Source organism: Pygoscelis adeliae, unplaced genomic scaffold (genome assembly GCF_000699105.1).
Source record: "Pygoscelis adeliae isolate BGI_AS28 unplaced genomic scaffold, ASM69910v1 Scaffold637, whole genome shotgun sequence".
NCBI classification, from domain to species: Eukaryota; Metazoa; Chordata; class Aves; order Sphenisciformes; family Spheniscidae; genus Pygoscelis; species Pygoscelis adeliae.
The window spans coordinates 355,982-368,327 of NW_008825168.1; positions in this window are offsets into that span (position 1 = coordinate 355,982).

The window sequence follows — 12,346 nt, forward strand, 5'->3', positions numbered from 1 at the left end:
TTTTAATGATGAACTTCTGTGGTGTTCATCTGCCATATAAGAATTATATCAACTATTCTATTAGAAATTAAAGAAAATTGCTAAATTTATGTAGTTTCAAAAAGCATTTTGAGACTGACTTTCAGGGGTACTAATGAACTAAATGTGTGGATTTTCAGGACGTCTGTGAATCTGATGCTTTACTATTTTTCTTTTTTTCTCTGTTCTGCTCGGTCTGATGCAATATCAATAATGTTAGAAGGCTGTTCAGAACTATTTATTGGGTCATTAAAGTGAAGTATTACTGCTCTGTGACAAGTTTTACAAGGAATCATGAAATTCTCAAAACCGCATCATGGATAGCCAATTTTTTTTTTTTTTTACTATTAACTAGATAAGTATCGCTTTTGACATTTGATCTTAAGTGACAATTCTCAGTTACTCAAGCTGGTGATGATGCATGATTGCTTTTCACTTACTCATATTTCTTTGATTTGTCAGGAGGTGAAAAATCTACCTAGCTGTACACAATTGTTAGTTCGGTCAAAATTTTTGGTATAGCAATATAAAGAATAGTAATGCTGATATCCACTTATGATTCCATCTCTTAATCTTTTTATCAGCATTTACCAGCCCTGAGACTGCACCCCATTCATTTCACCTCCTTGGCCTTTGAACAATTTCATGTTAATCTGAATTGGGAGCTTACTGTTAAATTAAGTGGGATTTGAAAAAAGGCTTTTGCTGTATTTGTGATATTGTGGATTTGTTTTATATTAGGGGTTTTATCTTTATAAGTGAAATTACACATTAAGTTGCTTGGGTTTATTGAAAAGAAGTCTTTCTTTCCTGTGGTGTTTTTTTTTTCCTCTTCTTATCCTTTTAGGTTGTTACTAAGGTTTAATATCTTGACATATCGCATCCCCAAGTTTTTCAAACAAATGCTAAAGAGGAAATGAAAGCTGATATTCTTGACATTTGAGTGCCAAAGAAGCTGCTACAAATCAGTCTTTAATGCATATTATATAAGCATATCGATATTTGTCTTGCCAGTTGATTTTCATTTTAATATATGAATGTATGGAAAGAGGAAAATTTCTACAACTGTAGACCTTGTTCATAATTAAGTGATGTGCTTTTACTTGTGTTAATTTCATTAGGTACAATCTATGTTAGCAAGTTGAGATAAGGAAGAGAACCATTTATAAAATGTTCTTTATAAGTAATTCTGATCTGTAAATTTCTGCAGATATAGCTAAACTCATAAGGGGTGTAAAAAAAAAAAGAGTAAAAAAAATCATAACCTTTACTGAGGTTATGATTACAGTTATTAAACTAGAAGTCTTCTGCTGGTATAGTTCTTTCCATTTTTGTGACCATTTTAAACTATACTGGAAAGAGAACTTCCTGGTGGAGTTTGCTGGTATAAATTTATGGAAAAATAATAAGTGTAGAAAACCATAAATTCAGGACCGTGTGTCAGTTAACCAGACTGGGAAAGCTCCATTTGACTTTCTTTGAACTCTGCAAGTTTACTTCAGCTGGGGAATGGGGTTCCCTGGACACCAACCTGACTAAGTGCCAGTAACTAATGGTACAGAGGTTGCCTAGCAGCTTGCCTCTGTTTGAAGAGTAGGTGTGTATGAAGAGAACCTCAAAGATTGTTTTCTGGGGCAATGATTAATTGCTTGCTGTCAGTATAAATAGAAACCACTATGTTCAACATCATGCCAGTAGACACAATACTCCACTTTGACTTGAATTGTGCAAGTATGTTAGTTAAGGCAGGATCTTACAATCGTGACCATTAATTTTGCTAGCAAAATGCTTTTTCAAAGACTTCATCCATGCCACTATTTCCCCCCACTTATGCTAATTGAATGGCAGCAGTAGTTAATTCCATGTTTTTCTTGTTCCCTGGTAGGTCTTCTAACGTGCTGGCAGAAGTGTTGAAAAATGGGAGAATTTAAAGATGGAGATGGAAGTTGAGAAGTTAGCTGCTTAACAAGATATTTGTCATTCTGATATGACCACACTGGTTCAGAAGCAAGGTTGGGACCCTGTTTGTTGTAGTTTTCATGGATAAATGCAGAATGATGCTTTGATAAGTTTAACTTACCAGAGACTGTGTTAGTACCACAGAGAAGCACTAATGAGAGTGTGGAAAAAACATCCTTAAAGTGCAATAGAGAGCAAATCTGGAACTGAGACTAATTCTCAGCTGGCACATGAAGGGCTTGCTTTGTTCAGTTGAGCTTGGGCATTTAGCTACTGCTGGCATTGCCTCAACTTCTATTTGTTTCATACTTTCTCTGCTCTCTTAGTTATTTCAGCTGTTGACATGTCCTCCTCCGAGCTATCCTTTCTCTTTTGTTTACATTTTGACACTGTGCAAAAGTCTAATTTTAAACGATTGAAATTTTTTTACTTTAATAAAAGGTGTCTTTGGGTTAGAATTGGTGAGAATGGGGTCACACAATGATTATCCTAACGAAAATGCTGATTTCAAGTGAGTGTACCCAACTCTCCTACTATATTTCTTTTCATGGTCACAGCCATGCTACTAAAAGTGAATCACAGACAATGTTTTTGTTAATACGCTTGTTAAGTTGTCAGAATTGCTCTTGTCTCTGCTTTAAACAGTCATGCCAGGGGCTTTGGAAGAGGGAAACGGTCTTAAATGATGGATCTCAGAAATGCTTTGTGAAGTGATTTGTGCCATCTGTAAGGGCCTGCTTAGGAAAATGAAAATGTTTTGTTACTGCTAAATAGCCCTTTTGAACCACTTCATTCTAGTCATGGCGTAGACTAGTGAAATGTCTTGGGGAAATCGGGGTGGCTGCTTCAGTCCCAGCATGTTTTCTTTCCCTGTCCTGTTTGAGAGTCCATGTTAAGAAAACTGACCCCGTTGTTGAGAGGAGAATGTGTCTAATGTAGGTTTTTGGTTTTTTTTGTGGGTTCTTCCAGGATCCTTTCCCACGACTTTGGATATCTCTCTCCTAACTCAAGTGTTGTATGTCTGAAAGACTCCACAAAATTCATCAGAATTGTGGAGTATTTGGGTCCTATTTATCTAAAATTAAATGTAGATGTGGAGGGCTATTGTCCAGTCAGAAACTTTGTGGCTAAAGGGCATGATTCTGTCCTGGCTCCATACTGCGATTGAAGGGCATGGAGGGAGCAGCAGGGAACGGCTTTGCTGGCTATCAGTTGGCTGGATTGTATGTGAAAGGATATGATTGCAGAGATGAAGATGCCGAGGGAAGGTAACAAGTGCCTCATGGAAGGAGGTCAGTACAGACAAATTCTGCCTGCTGCATTTTTCCCTTGATATTCAGTAGTTTGTGGATTTGTCAAAATCCACTGTGGCTCCACTAGTGTGGATGGCCTTGGTATTCTGATTTCTGAGAGAAAGAATCTGTATTTAATAGCTGACTGTAAAATCCTTTATGTGAACAAATAGAGAAGAACCGCGCAGGTTAGATTTCGCTGCGCACAGCCCTTTGAATCTTTGGATAAAAGGACTTTTAGGAGTTTGCACTTCGAACTTAGATCATGAAGGGGGGGAAAATAGAAGGTTTGTGGCTTAAAAAAAATAATCATTCATTCTGTCACATTAAAGGGAAATTGCTATTTGTTAAGGTCACTTAGTGAAATTAGCTTCAATTAAGCATCCTTACTAAATGCAGGGGTGACTGCTTATTGTCAGAGCCACTCATCTTGTGGTAATGCCTGACCTGCAGAGTTTGTTATGATTATTAATCTTTGTTAATAAAAAAACAATTACACAGATGATAACCTGTTTAAAAGAGCTTCACCACCATACATCTTTGTTTTGTGCTCGCAAAAGTATACTGTGGTACAGAGCATTTGTTTTAACAGCTCCAGTGCTGAATGATTGTGCTAAGGAAGTGAAGTATTTCCTCTGTAGCAATAGAGCAGCGGAGGATGCTCAGGGCTGCGTGCTGTGCTCCTTTGCCGTGGGACTGAGCGTTTGGTGCTAAAAACAGGGGGCAGTGGAAAGAACCACAAGCTGCCAGAGTGCCCCTGTCTTGTTCAAGCAGCATGATTGAGGGAGGAAAACGCAGGTAGAGAACAGCAGTGAGTGCTCAGCCTTTACCCTTGCTGAAATTTCTCCAAATGCTCATCTAAAATTTGCAGACTAACCTTCTAGACTACCTTTCTTCCCATTATACATATTCCTATAAAATACCTGTATAGGATTATAATGACCACTGTCATGTATTCCTATGCTCCGCTTGTCACAGGGTAAAACCAACGTGTTCATCAGCTGGCGCTTCCATTTAGGTGTTTTCTCTGTGTGTGGGTGACCCAGCCTTGCAGCACGATGAAAGTAGCTGCTCTTCCTCCCCGCAGGGCTGGGATTCCTCCTCTGCTTTCAGAGGCAGCAGGCTAATGGCGTGGGTGTAAGGCTGATGCTCTCTGCTGGCGTGTTAGGGCACACAGCGGGTAGACACTATGCAGTGCTAAACTCACCAGCACAATGGGCACTTGTGCTGTAATTGGAAGTTTTGGAGAAAATACAGCATGTGTGAGAGAGTCTGAAAAATGAGTGTTCCAGCATTCACATTCATATGCCATCCTTACCTCATTGCAGAGTGAAATAGAGCAGCAATCACAGGCAGATCTCAATGACATTTATGAATAATTATAATAATTATGCTTCGTAAGAGCTTAATTCTGCAAATTCTCAGATGTGTCGGTAAGACACGAAGTGCTGCCCTTTCGCAGTCAGTGGCAGAGGACGGTGCTCAGTGCCCCTGCGGGTGTTCATCAGAGTCGGCATGGAACAGCGCTTGCCTACGCTTCGTGCTTTCATGCCAGTGCTGCTGTGATTTGATATACACATAAAAAATGACTGTAGGGAAGAAAAGAGCATTATGCACACTGGGTTTCATTTCATGCAGAAAGCAATTCAATTTAAAAGTTTGCTAGCCGGTAAAAATATTTATAATGTTCTGCAGCAAACAAATAAACCACCAATCCCAGGGATTGGGAGGGGAGGATGACTTGAAATGCTGCAACACTGGAAGCTTCGTGTTCAAGACATGCTTCCTGGATAAGACACTTTTGTACTGAGGGAGATCCAGGCATGTTGTGTAATGCTATTAGTTAAGGAAGGTGCCCGTCAGACTCAGTGGAGAAGGGCCAGTGACTGTAGATAGCCCTGAGATGTTCACAGGGACTTTTCCCCCCTGCGGGCTAGCTATGAGCACGTTTGCAATGTGGCCGTTTCCCTAGCCCCACAGCCTGCCTGGCCACCTTGCTCTAACCCCCTGCTCCCCTCTGGAGCTGTGTTTGAGCTCAGTTCCTTTCCGTTGGTCCTTGTTTAAGCTACAGAGTAGGTGTGTGTCCATGCCTGGCCTCTTACGGTGTCGATCCCGACTAGGTGTTAACTGACATGACTGACTCGGCCTCGGCCCTGCCTTGTCTAGCAATCACTGGCTGTGGCTAACCCTGGCTACCATCGCTGGACCCAGTTTGGGTACCGTGGGCCTCTGCCCTTGCTGGTGATGGCACTCTCTTGGCTGCTCTTGCAGAGCTGTCGCTTCTGCTGCTCCCAGGTGTTGAGCAGCTCAACCTGCCCTGGTAACCCTGTGTGCTTGGGGAACCTGGTGGGTCTGCTATGGATGGAGCTCTGGGCTGATGGATGCATTCCTGGGGCTGTCACAAGGCTATGGACAATCAGACCTTGTTTTTTACCCACCATGAGCATTTTTTTTTCACCAGGCAAGTGAAGTATTGCTTGGCATGCATGACTGGGCTGGGGAAAGGGTTCCCAGGGCATAAGCTGGTTCTGCTGAGGCAGTTTTATACCCCCCAGTCCAAACTTGGGGGGGGGCAGGGGGGGAATACATGGGTCTCATTCTGCTTTCCAACACCAGCTCACCCCCACTGTGGGCCTGGATTCACTGCAGGATCAAAGCAAAAGATTTTGGTCTGTGAGGGAGCCAAAGGCTGTAGCTACCTGTGGCCAGGCGAGGTCGGTAACAAGCCAGGTGAGACGCAGAGGTGAGTACTTAAATACGCAGAGGGAAAACAAGGGGATTATTTTTCATATTTAGGCAACCGGGAGTTATGAAATGATGCATTGATAAGTAGTGGTAACGAGGGATCAGTAAAGCTCAGATCCTGATCGTCCGTGAAGATGAACCTGTGAGCCAGGCTTGTGCAAAGCACAGAAAGAGCTCTCTGCGTCTGTCTTCCCTGGCTTTTCAACTCGTAGCATGCCGTGGTGTGGTTTGGTTTTACTCTGTGTGTGTACATGTGTCACTTTATTTTGAGAGGAATGAAGGGTCATGTTGCACCATTAAAAATTAAACTTCTTTTCAGATGGTGACAAAGTCTTAAGGTGGCGGGGGCTTAGGCTGCAGAGAAAAGGAGCAGGAATACCCTGGTAAGTACTAAGCAGCTGAAAGCACAGTTTGATGGTCAATGTTTTCATGAGAGGCTATATTTAGCAAGAACGATAATGTTCCTGGGTCACTGACTGAAACTCTCAAATGAACTTGTCTCTGGTGGAATTAAAGGCTTAGGATATCGATAATACTTAGATGCGGAGACTGCGCAATATTTTCTACTGCAAAGTACTGCTGTGAAATACTTGGTTTGTTTTTCCTCCGCTAATAAATTCCTCCCCCCAAAAAACTTCATGCAGGAGATCAAAATTCTCCTGTTTTGCAATATTTAAATGGAAAGTGAAGTGGTATGCCCAAGGCGACAGGCATCCTCAGCGGTAGAGCTGGGATTAGCAGTTGGTTGCTCGCAGCTAATCCAGTTTGCAAATCCCCAGACAGCACTGCTGTCCTGGAAGCTGCGTGTAGCTGTAAACAGCTCTTCCCCCCACCCCCCCGCCAATGTAAAATACTGTCCAAAAACTTAACACAAGCCTTCCTAGCTGAGGGTTGGGAGGTGGGAAGAGTTACATCTTTATGGGATAATAAACAGAGGTAGGTTGTGAGTGCTCGAGGGACTCGCTGGTTTGTGAAGCTGTTGGAGGACCTGCAGCAGCAGAGCCTGGGGGGGACACCGGCTTGTCCCTGGCTAGCTCTCATCCTAGTTCTGCTGGGCCAACTCCTGATGAAAAGGGCATTTGGCCTGAGCGGAGGAAGCTGTGCGATTTCGGGGGAGCAGATAGAAATGCACTGTATCTGCTCTGTGTTCGGCAGTGCTGTGGGAAAACCTCTGCGGAGAAACACCTTGAAATGGGCTTCTCCATCCAGGTGCTGAGACAGACCTTTGGGTCTTGCTGCCTCGACACGGGCTCTCTCAGTGCTGGGTCTGTATGCAAGCAGTGCACTGCCCTCCGATGTACTCTGCAGAAGGCTCGGTGCATGCTGAGTGCAAAGCGAACAGGCTGGATCTGATTTAACAGGCAGGACCTGAGGGAAGCAGCCCAGGGCTCTCCAACCCAGACTTGCCAAATCCAGGGTCTGGTTCTCCTCGGCATAGCTGCAGAGGGTGCTCTCTGCTCGCGCGGCTCCCGTCCGCCCTGACTGCTCCTGTCCTCCTGGTTGCTCTGTGCGGAGCGTCCCCAAAGTGCCCTTTCGGATCTCTCGCTCCCATCGCCAGCAACTGGCTTTCAATTAAATCCAGCTCAGGTCAGCTCTTGACAAGCAGCCTCCCTTGTAACTCGAGGAGGTTACCAGCCAGCAGATTCTTGAAATGAGAAAGGTTTGGGCTGGGAGCCAAGATCTCTTTTTTTTTTTCCTTCTTTTTTCCTTTCTCCTCCTTCCTTCTCTGTAGCAACTTTTTCTGCAGAGCTGTGACTCGGATGGGAGGTTGTGGGCACTGAGAGGTGATAAGGTGTGCGTAATGCTAATTAGCTGTTGTACCTGCAGCACTTCCAGCATGCAAAACCCTGACAGACCCCGTTGTCGTAATTAACAACCACAGAAATAGCAGAAGGGCTCTGGGGGATTTAAACCAATTTCTAAGTACTAGAAACAAGGAACAGGCTTGAGTGAGGGCAGGTTGTCCTGTGTGTTTGCAAAGGGTTTCTCACATCATCCTGAAGCAGCCACAACATGATGCTCTGTGGTTCAGGATGTGGGATACAGCTGCTCTCAAATATGAGCTCTTCTGATGGTGTTTCTGCATTCATCTCTGTGTCAATAACTATAATTGCCCGCCTGTTGTGGTTTAACCTGGCAGGCAGCTAAACACCACAGAGCTGTTCACTCACTCCCCCCACCCCTGCAGTGGGATGGGGGGGGGAAGTAAAATTTGTGGGTTGAGATAAAGACAGTTTAATAGGACAGAAAAGGAAGGGAAATAATGATGATGATAAAAGAATATACCAAACAAGTGATGCACAATGCAGTTGCTCCCCACCTGCCGACCGATGCCCAGCCAGTCCCTGAGCAGCAGCCCCCCCGGCCAACTCCCCCCAGTTTCTGCACTGAGCACGACGTCCCACGGTATGGAATGTCCCTTTGGCCAGTTTGGGGCAGCTGTCCTGGCCGTGCCCCCTCCCAGCTTCTTGTGCACCTCCAGCCTGCTCAGTCGGTAGAGCATGGGGAGCTGAGAAGCCCTTGACTAGTGTAAGCACTGCTCAGCAACAACTAAAACATCCGTGTGTTATCAACATTGTTCTCATCCTAAATCCAAAACACAGCACTGTACCAGCTACTAGGAAGAAAATTAACTCTATCCCAGCCGAAACCAGGACACCTCCATTAATAAGGAGGTGTTTGGTGCTGTACAGCAGAGATGGAAGATGTGTTTTTTATTTTATAATGGAGGCCTCTGTAGCATATTTTGTACAGGGTGAAAGGAATGACATGATGTCGTTTGCTTTGAGGTGCTAAATGTGAGCAGCCCCGTTCTGTTGTCGCAGGGCATAAACCAGGAATGGCTGATGGGATGGGCAAGGAGCTGTGCCCCCTGTGATGAGCAAACGGGCAATTTTAGTTGTGTCAGTACCAGGTGTAAAGGTAACTCCTTGCTCCAGCCAAGAGCCAGTAGGAGCTGCTGTCCCTGCTTGAATGGCTGTGGAGGCTGCAGGTCCTGGGTTCGGCGTCAGCTCAGGTGGGAAACCAAAGGAGGAACTGGGAGAGGTGTGGGGCTGACCTCCTCTCCACTGGGAAGGACTGCATTTTGGAGCAAATCCTCCTAGCTGTGGAGGAGAGAGGTTTGGAGAGGCAGGAGGGCAAGAGAGACACAGGAAGGGATAGGGAGATGTTGTGGTACTGGTGTGAAATTCACAGCCAGCTGGTAAGGGACTGGTGGACAGGATGCTGGTCTTGATGTGCATTTGAGGATGAGGTTGGTCCTGGAAGCTTTCCCTGCTCTTTGTGGGGTGGCAGCTTCATCCTGTTGGTTCAGGAAGGTGATTAAGAGCCTCTGAGGATATTGTGTGGAACGTGAGGCACTTGTGATATTTTTGCATTTAATGTGATTCATCAGAAGCCTGGCTGGCGTAGGGGGTTCGTGCGTAACCTCGCTAGCACCTTCACCCTCTCAGTGTGCCTGCACAGGTGGCCAAGCTCGGAGCAATGAAGCTGCAGGGTCCGTGCTGGGCCTCGGGTGCAGGAGGTGAGGTCCCACCTACCTGCCTTGCTTTGGGGTGGGGATGTGTCCCTGCGGCTGCTGGCTGACCGTGGGGCACAGTGCCTCCACAGAGCTCCTGACCTCTTTTGCAAAGCACCTGCAGATGAGTGGGTGGAAATAAGCAGGTGCAAAGAGCCTGAGGGGAGTGGAGGAAACCTTTTCTAGCTGGCTGCAGCTGGCAATGAAGTCCTGAATGTGGCAGCATCTCTCTTCCCCAAGGCATTGATATTCCACCCACCAAGCTGGACCTGTAGCTGGGCAGCCCGTGGCCGGGGTTAGCTGAGCACGCAGCACTTGTGTCGTCCCTTGCTAGGGCTGGTTTGTAGCAGTACTCGCTGGCAGAGTTTATTGCTCTGTTGGGCACGTACAGCTGCTGACCTGCATTTGGCTTCCCCCTTATCTATTGGAGAGACAATTCCAGCCTCTGTAATTAATGAGGCTCTCCCGCCAGGGTCTCGGGTGAAGCATCAGCACAGGAAATTGGCCAGGCTAAGTGGTGTCTGTGCTTGGATCCCGGCTGTAAAGGCAGACCTTAGCCGGCTGAGATGAATTGTGGCTTGGTTGCTGAATTCATTTTTCATTCTCGGGTCTGAAGGCAGACACGGGAATGGCTCCTGTGCAATGTGAGCTGCACACTTACCACGCTCCTCCTCTGCCTGGGGCCTCATCTGTTGCAAATATCCCATGTGTGACATGGATGAGAAAAGAAAGAATAACGCTTGTTGGTCTGTATCCCTGGGGGTTACGTGCGCTTTGATTTTGCAATGGCATTCAGGGACCAGACAGTCCAGCACCACTCCCCAGCAAGATAAAGTTACAAGATAAGGGGTTAATTCTCAGAGAGCGAGCGGGCTGCTAAAAGGCAACACAACTGCTCTGATCTGACCTGGGGTTTGGTTAATCTCAACAGCTCACCTTGGATGTTGGTTTTGAGATGCTGTCAGGCTCTCTCAGGCACAGTGACGGTGTGCACCATGGCCATCGTTTCAGAAAAAGCCAACTTATTTAGCTTGTAGTGAGGCATAAGATTAAACATGCAGCAGGCTGCTTATTGTTTAAGGAAGACTCCTGTTCCTGTACCCCCGTGCTTGCTTATTGCATCCTTTTGTATGAATCTGGGTTCTGGCTGAATCCTCACTGCTGCCGTTGGGGTTAACTGCGAAACCCTTCTCTCGGGCTGACTACCTCTGTGCAGCACAGATGTATTGCGTAAGCACGAGAGAGAGACGAATAAATGACTGTTGAGTTGAATTGCCAATTCTTTGGAGTGGTGTCCGTACAACCTGGGCCTAGGCTTTCCAAATGCTGTTGTAATACAAATAATTAACGCAAAATGGCACGTCCTGTTGTGCAGAGCTGTGCTGTGGATCAGTGGGTGGTTTTGTTGGGGAAAATGAATGTGCACTTTAGTGGAAGGGGGAGTTCCGCGCTCTCACTAGCCAAGGGTTTGTAGATCAGCAGCAAGGTCCAAAAGCATGGAGAAATTGCAGCTGATGAGAATGGCTGGCAAAGAAAATTCAGAATCCATCCATGTGGGGTGTCTGCTTTATTTTCACCTGTTGTGTTTGCTTTGGAAGGGAGTAGGGGTAAATCGTGCTGGCGGGGCCGGGACATGCCGGGTAGCAGCAGGCAGCTCAGGACACGGCTCTTAGGCGGAGCAGATGCTGTGGCCAGCGCTACCTTCCCCTTCCTGACGCTGGTCCAGGAGGTGCTCTGGGAGATCCTGAGGTTGGGGGTGGAAGGAGGCTGGTTTTGGCCTGCTCTTTTCTCCCCAAAATCTCTCCGAAATGCCATGCACAGTCCAGCCTGAGGTCAGACTCTAGTCTGGCTGGCAGCACAGGTCGTGCGTGGCTGCATTGCTCTGCTTGAGTGCAACACCGGTACCAACAGGGTAACCCTGTTCCCTAGCAGCAGAAAGCAGCAGTAAAGACTTGTGCCTGTAGAGAAAACAAGCAAAAACTCCCATGGTGGACTCGGGGTGATGAATGTGTGGGTTACCTCCCTGCTTTCCTCTCTCCTTTACTTTCCCTGCTTCTTGTCTGCCTCCCCCACCACTTTATCTCTTTTCTTCCCTACCCGCCCTTGCTCCTTCCTTCCCCTGTAGCTACTGCTTGGTAGGTAGCTGTGGTCACAGCTATCTCAAAGGCTCAGCAGTGTCGCCCCGTGCCATGTCCATGTGCGGTGCAGATGAGGCAGTCTAGTGAGCTGAGCTTTGAGCTCTGAATTTCTAATCCTGGCTCCTTTGCTGGCCTTAGACAGGTGCCTTAGAGCAGGTCATGGCTTCCTCACCTGCAGGATGGCACCGTTGCTAAAATAGCCCACTTCTGGGGCAGCATGAGGCATGTTTGGTGGATCATGTTCAAGGAAAAACACTTGAAAATGAATTATTCAGACTTGCTGGTCAGCAACATGCAGCTTCAGTAGCTAGCTCTTCCCAGGGCTGGGAGCGATCCCTGCAGGAACAGCCCTGCTTCAGGGCTGCGGTCGGACACACCGGAGGCAGGCAGGGCTTCCAGATGTGATGCCTGCTTTCAGGCAGCCCAAGTAAGCTGCCCTGCACCGAGGAGGGGACGGTGTGTCTGCTATTTCCCTGCAGCTCGAGGGGCAGCTGGGAGCAGGCGATGCTGCTGGAAGTGCTCAGTTATTTTTGGAGACTCTGTAAGGTAAGCAGGGAGCATCTGCCTTCTCTGCAGAAGCTGAGCTGAGAGGCTGGCCTGCCAGTCAGACCCAGCTCCCGAAAACTCATGGGCATTAAAATCAATCCTTCACCTTACCGGGACATCTTTGGAGGTGC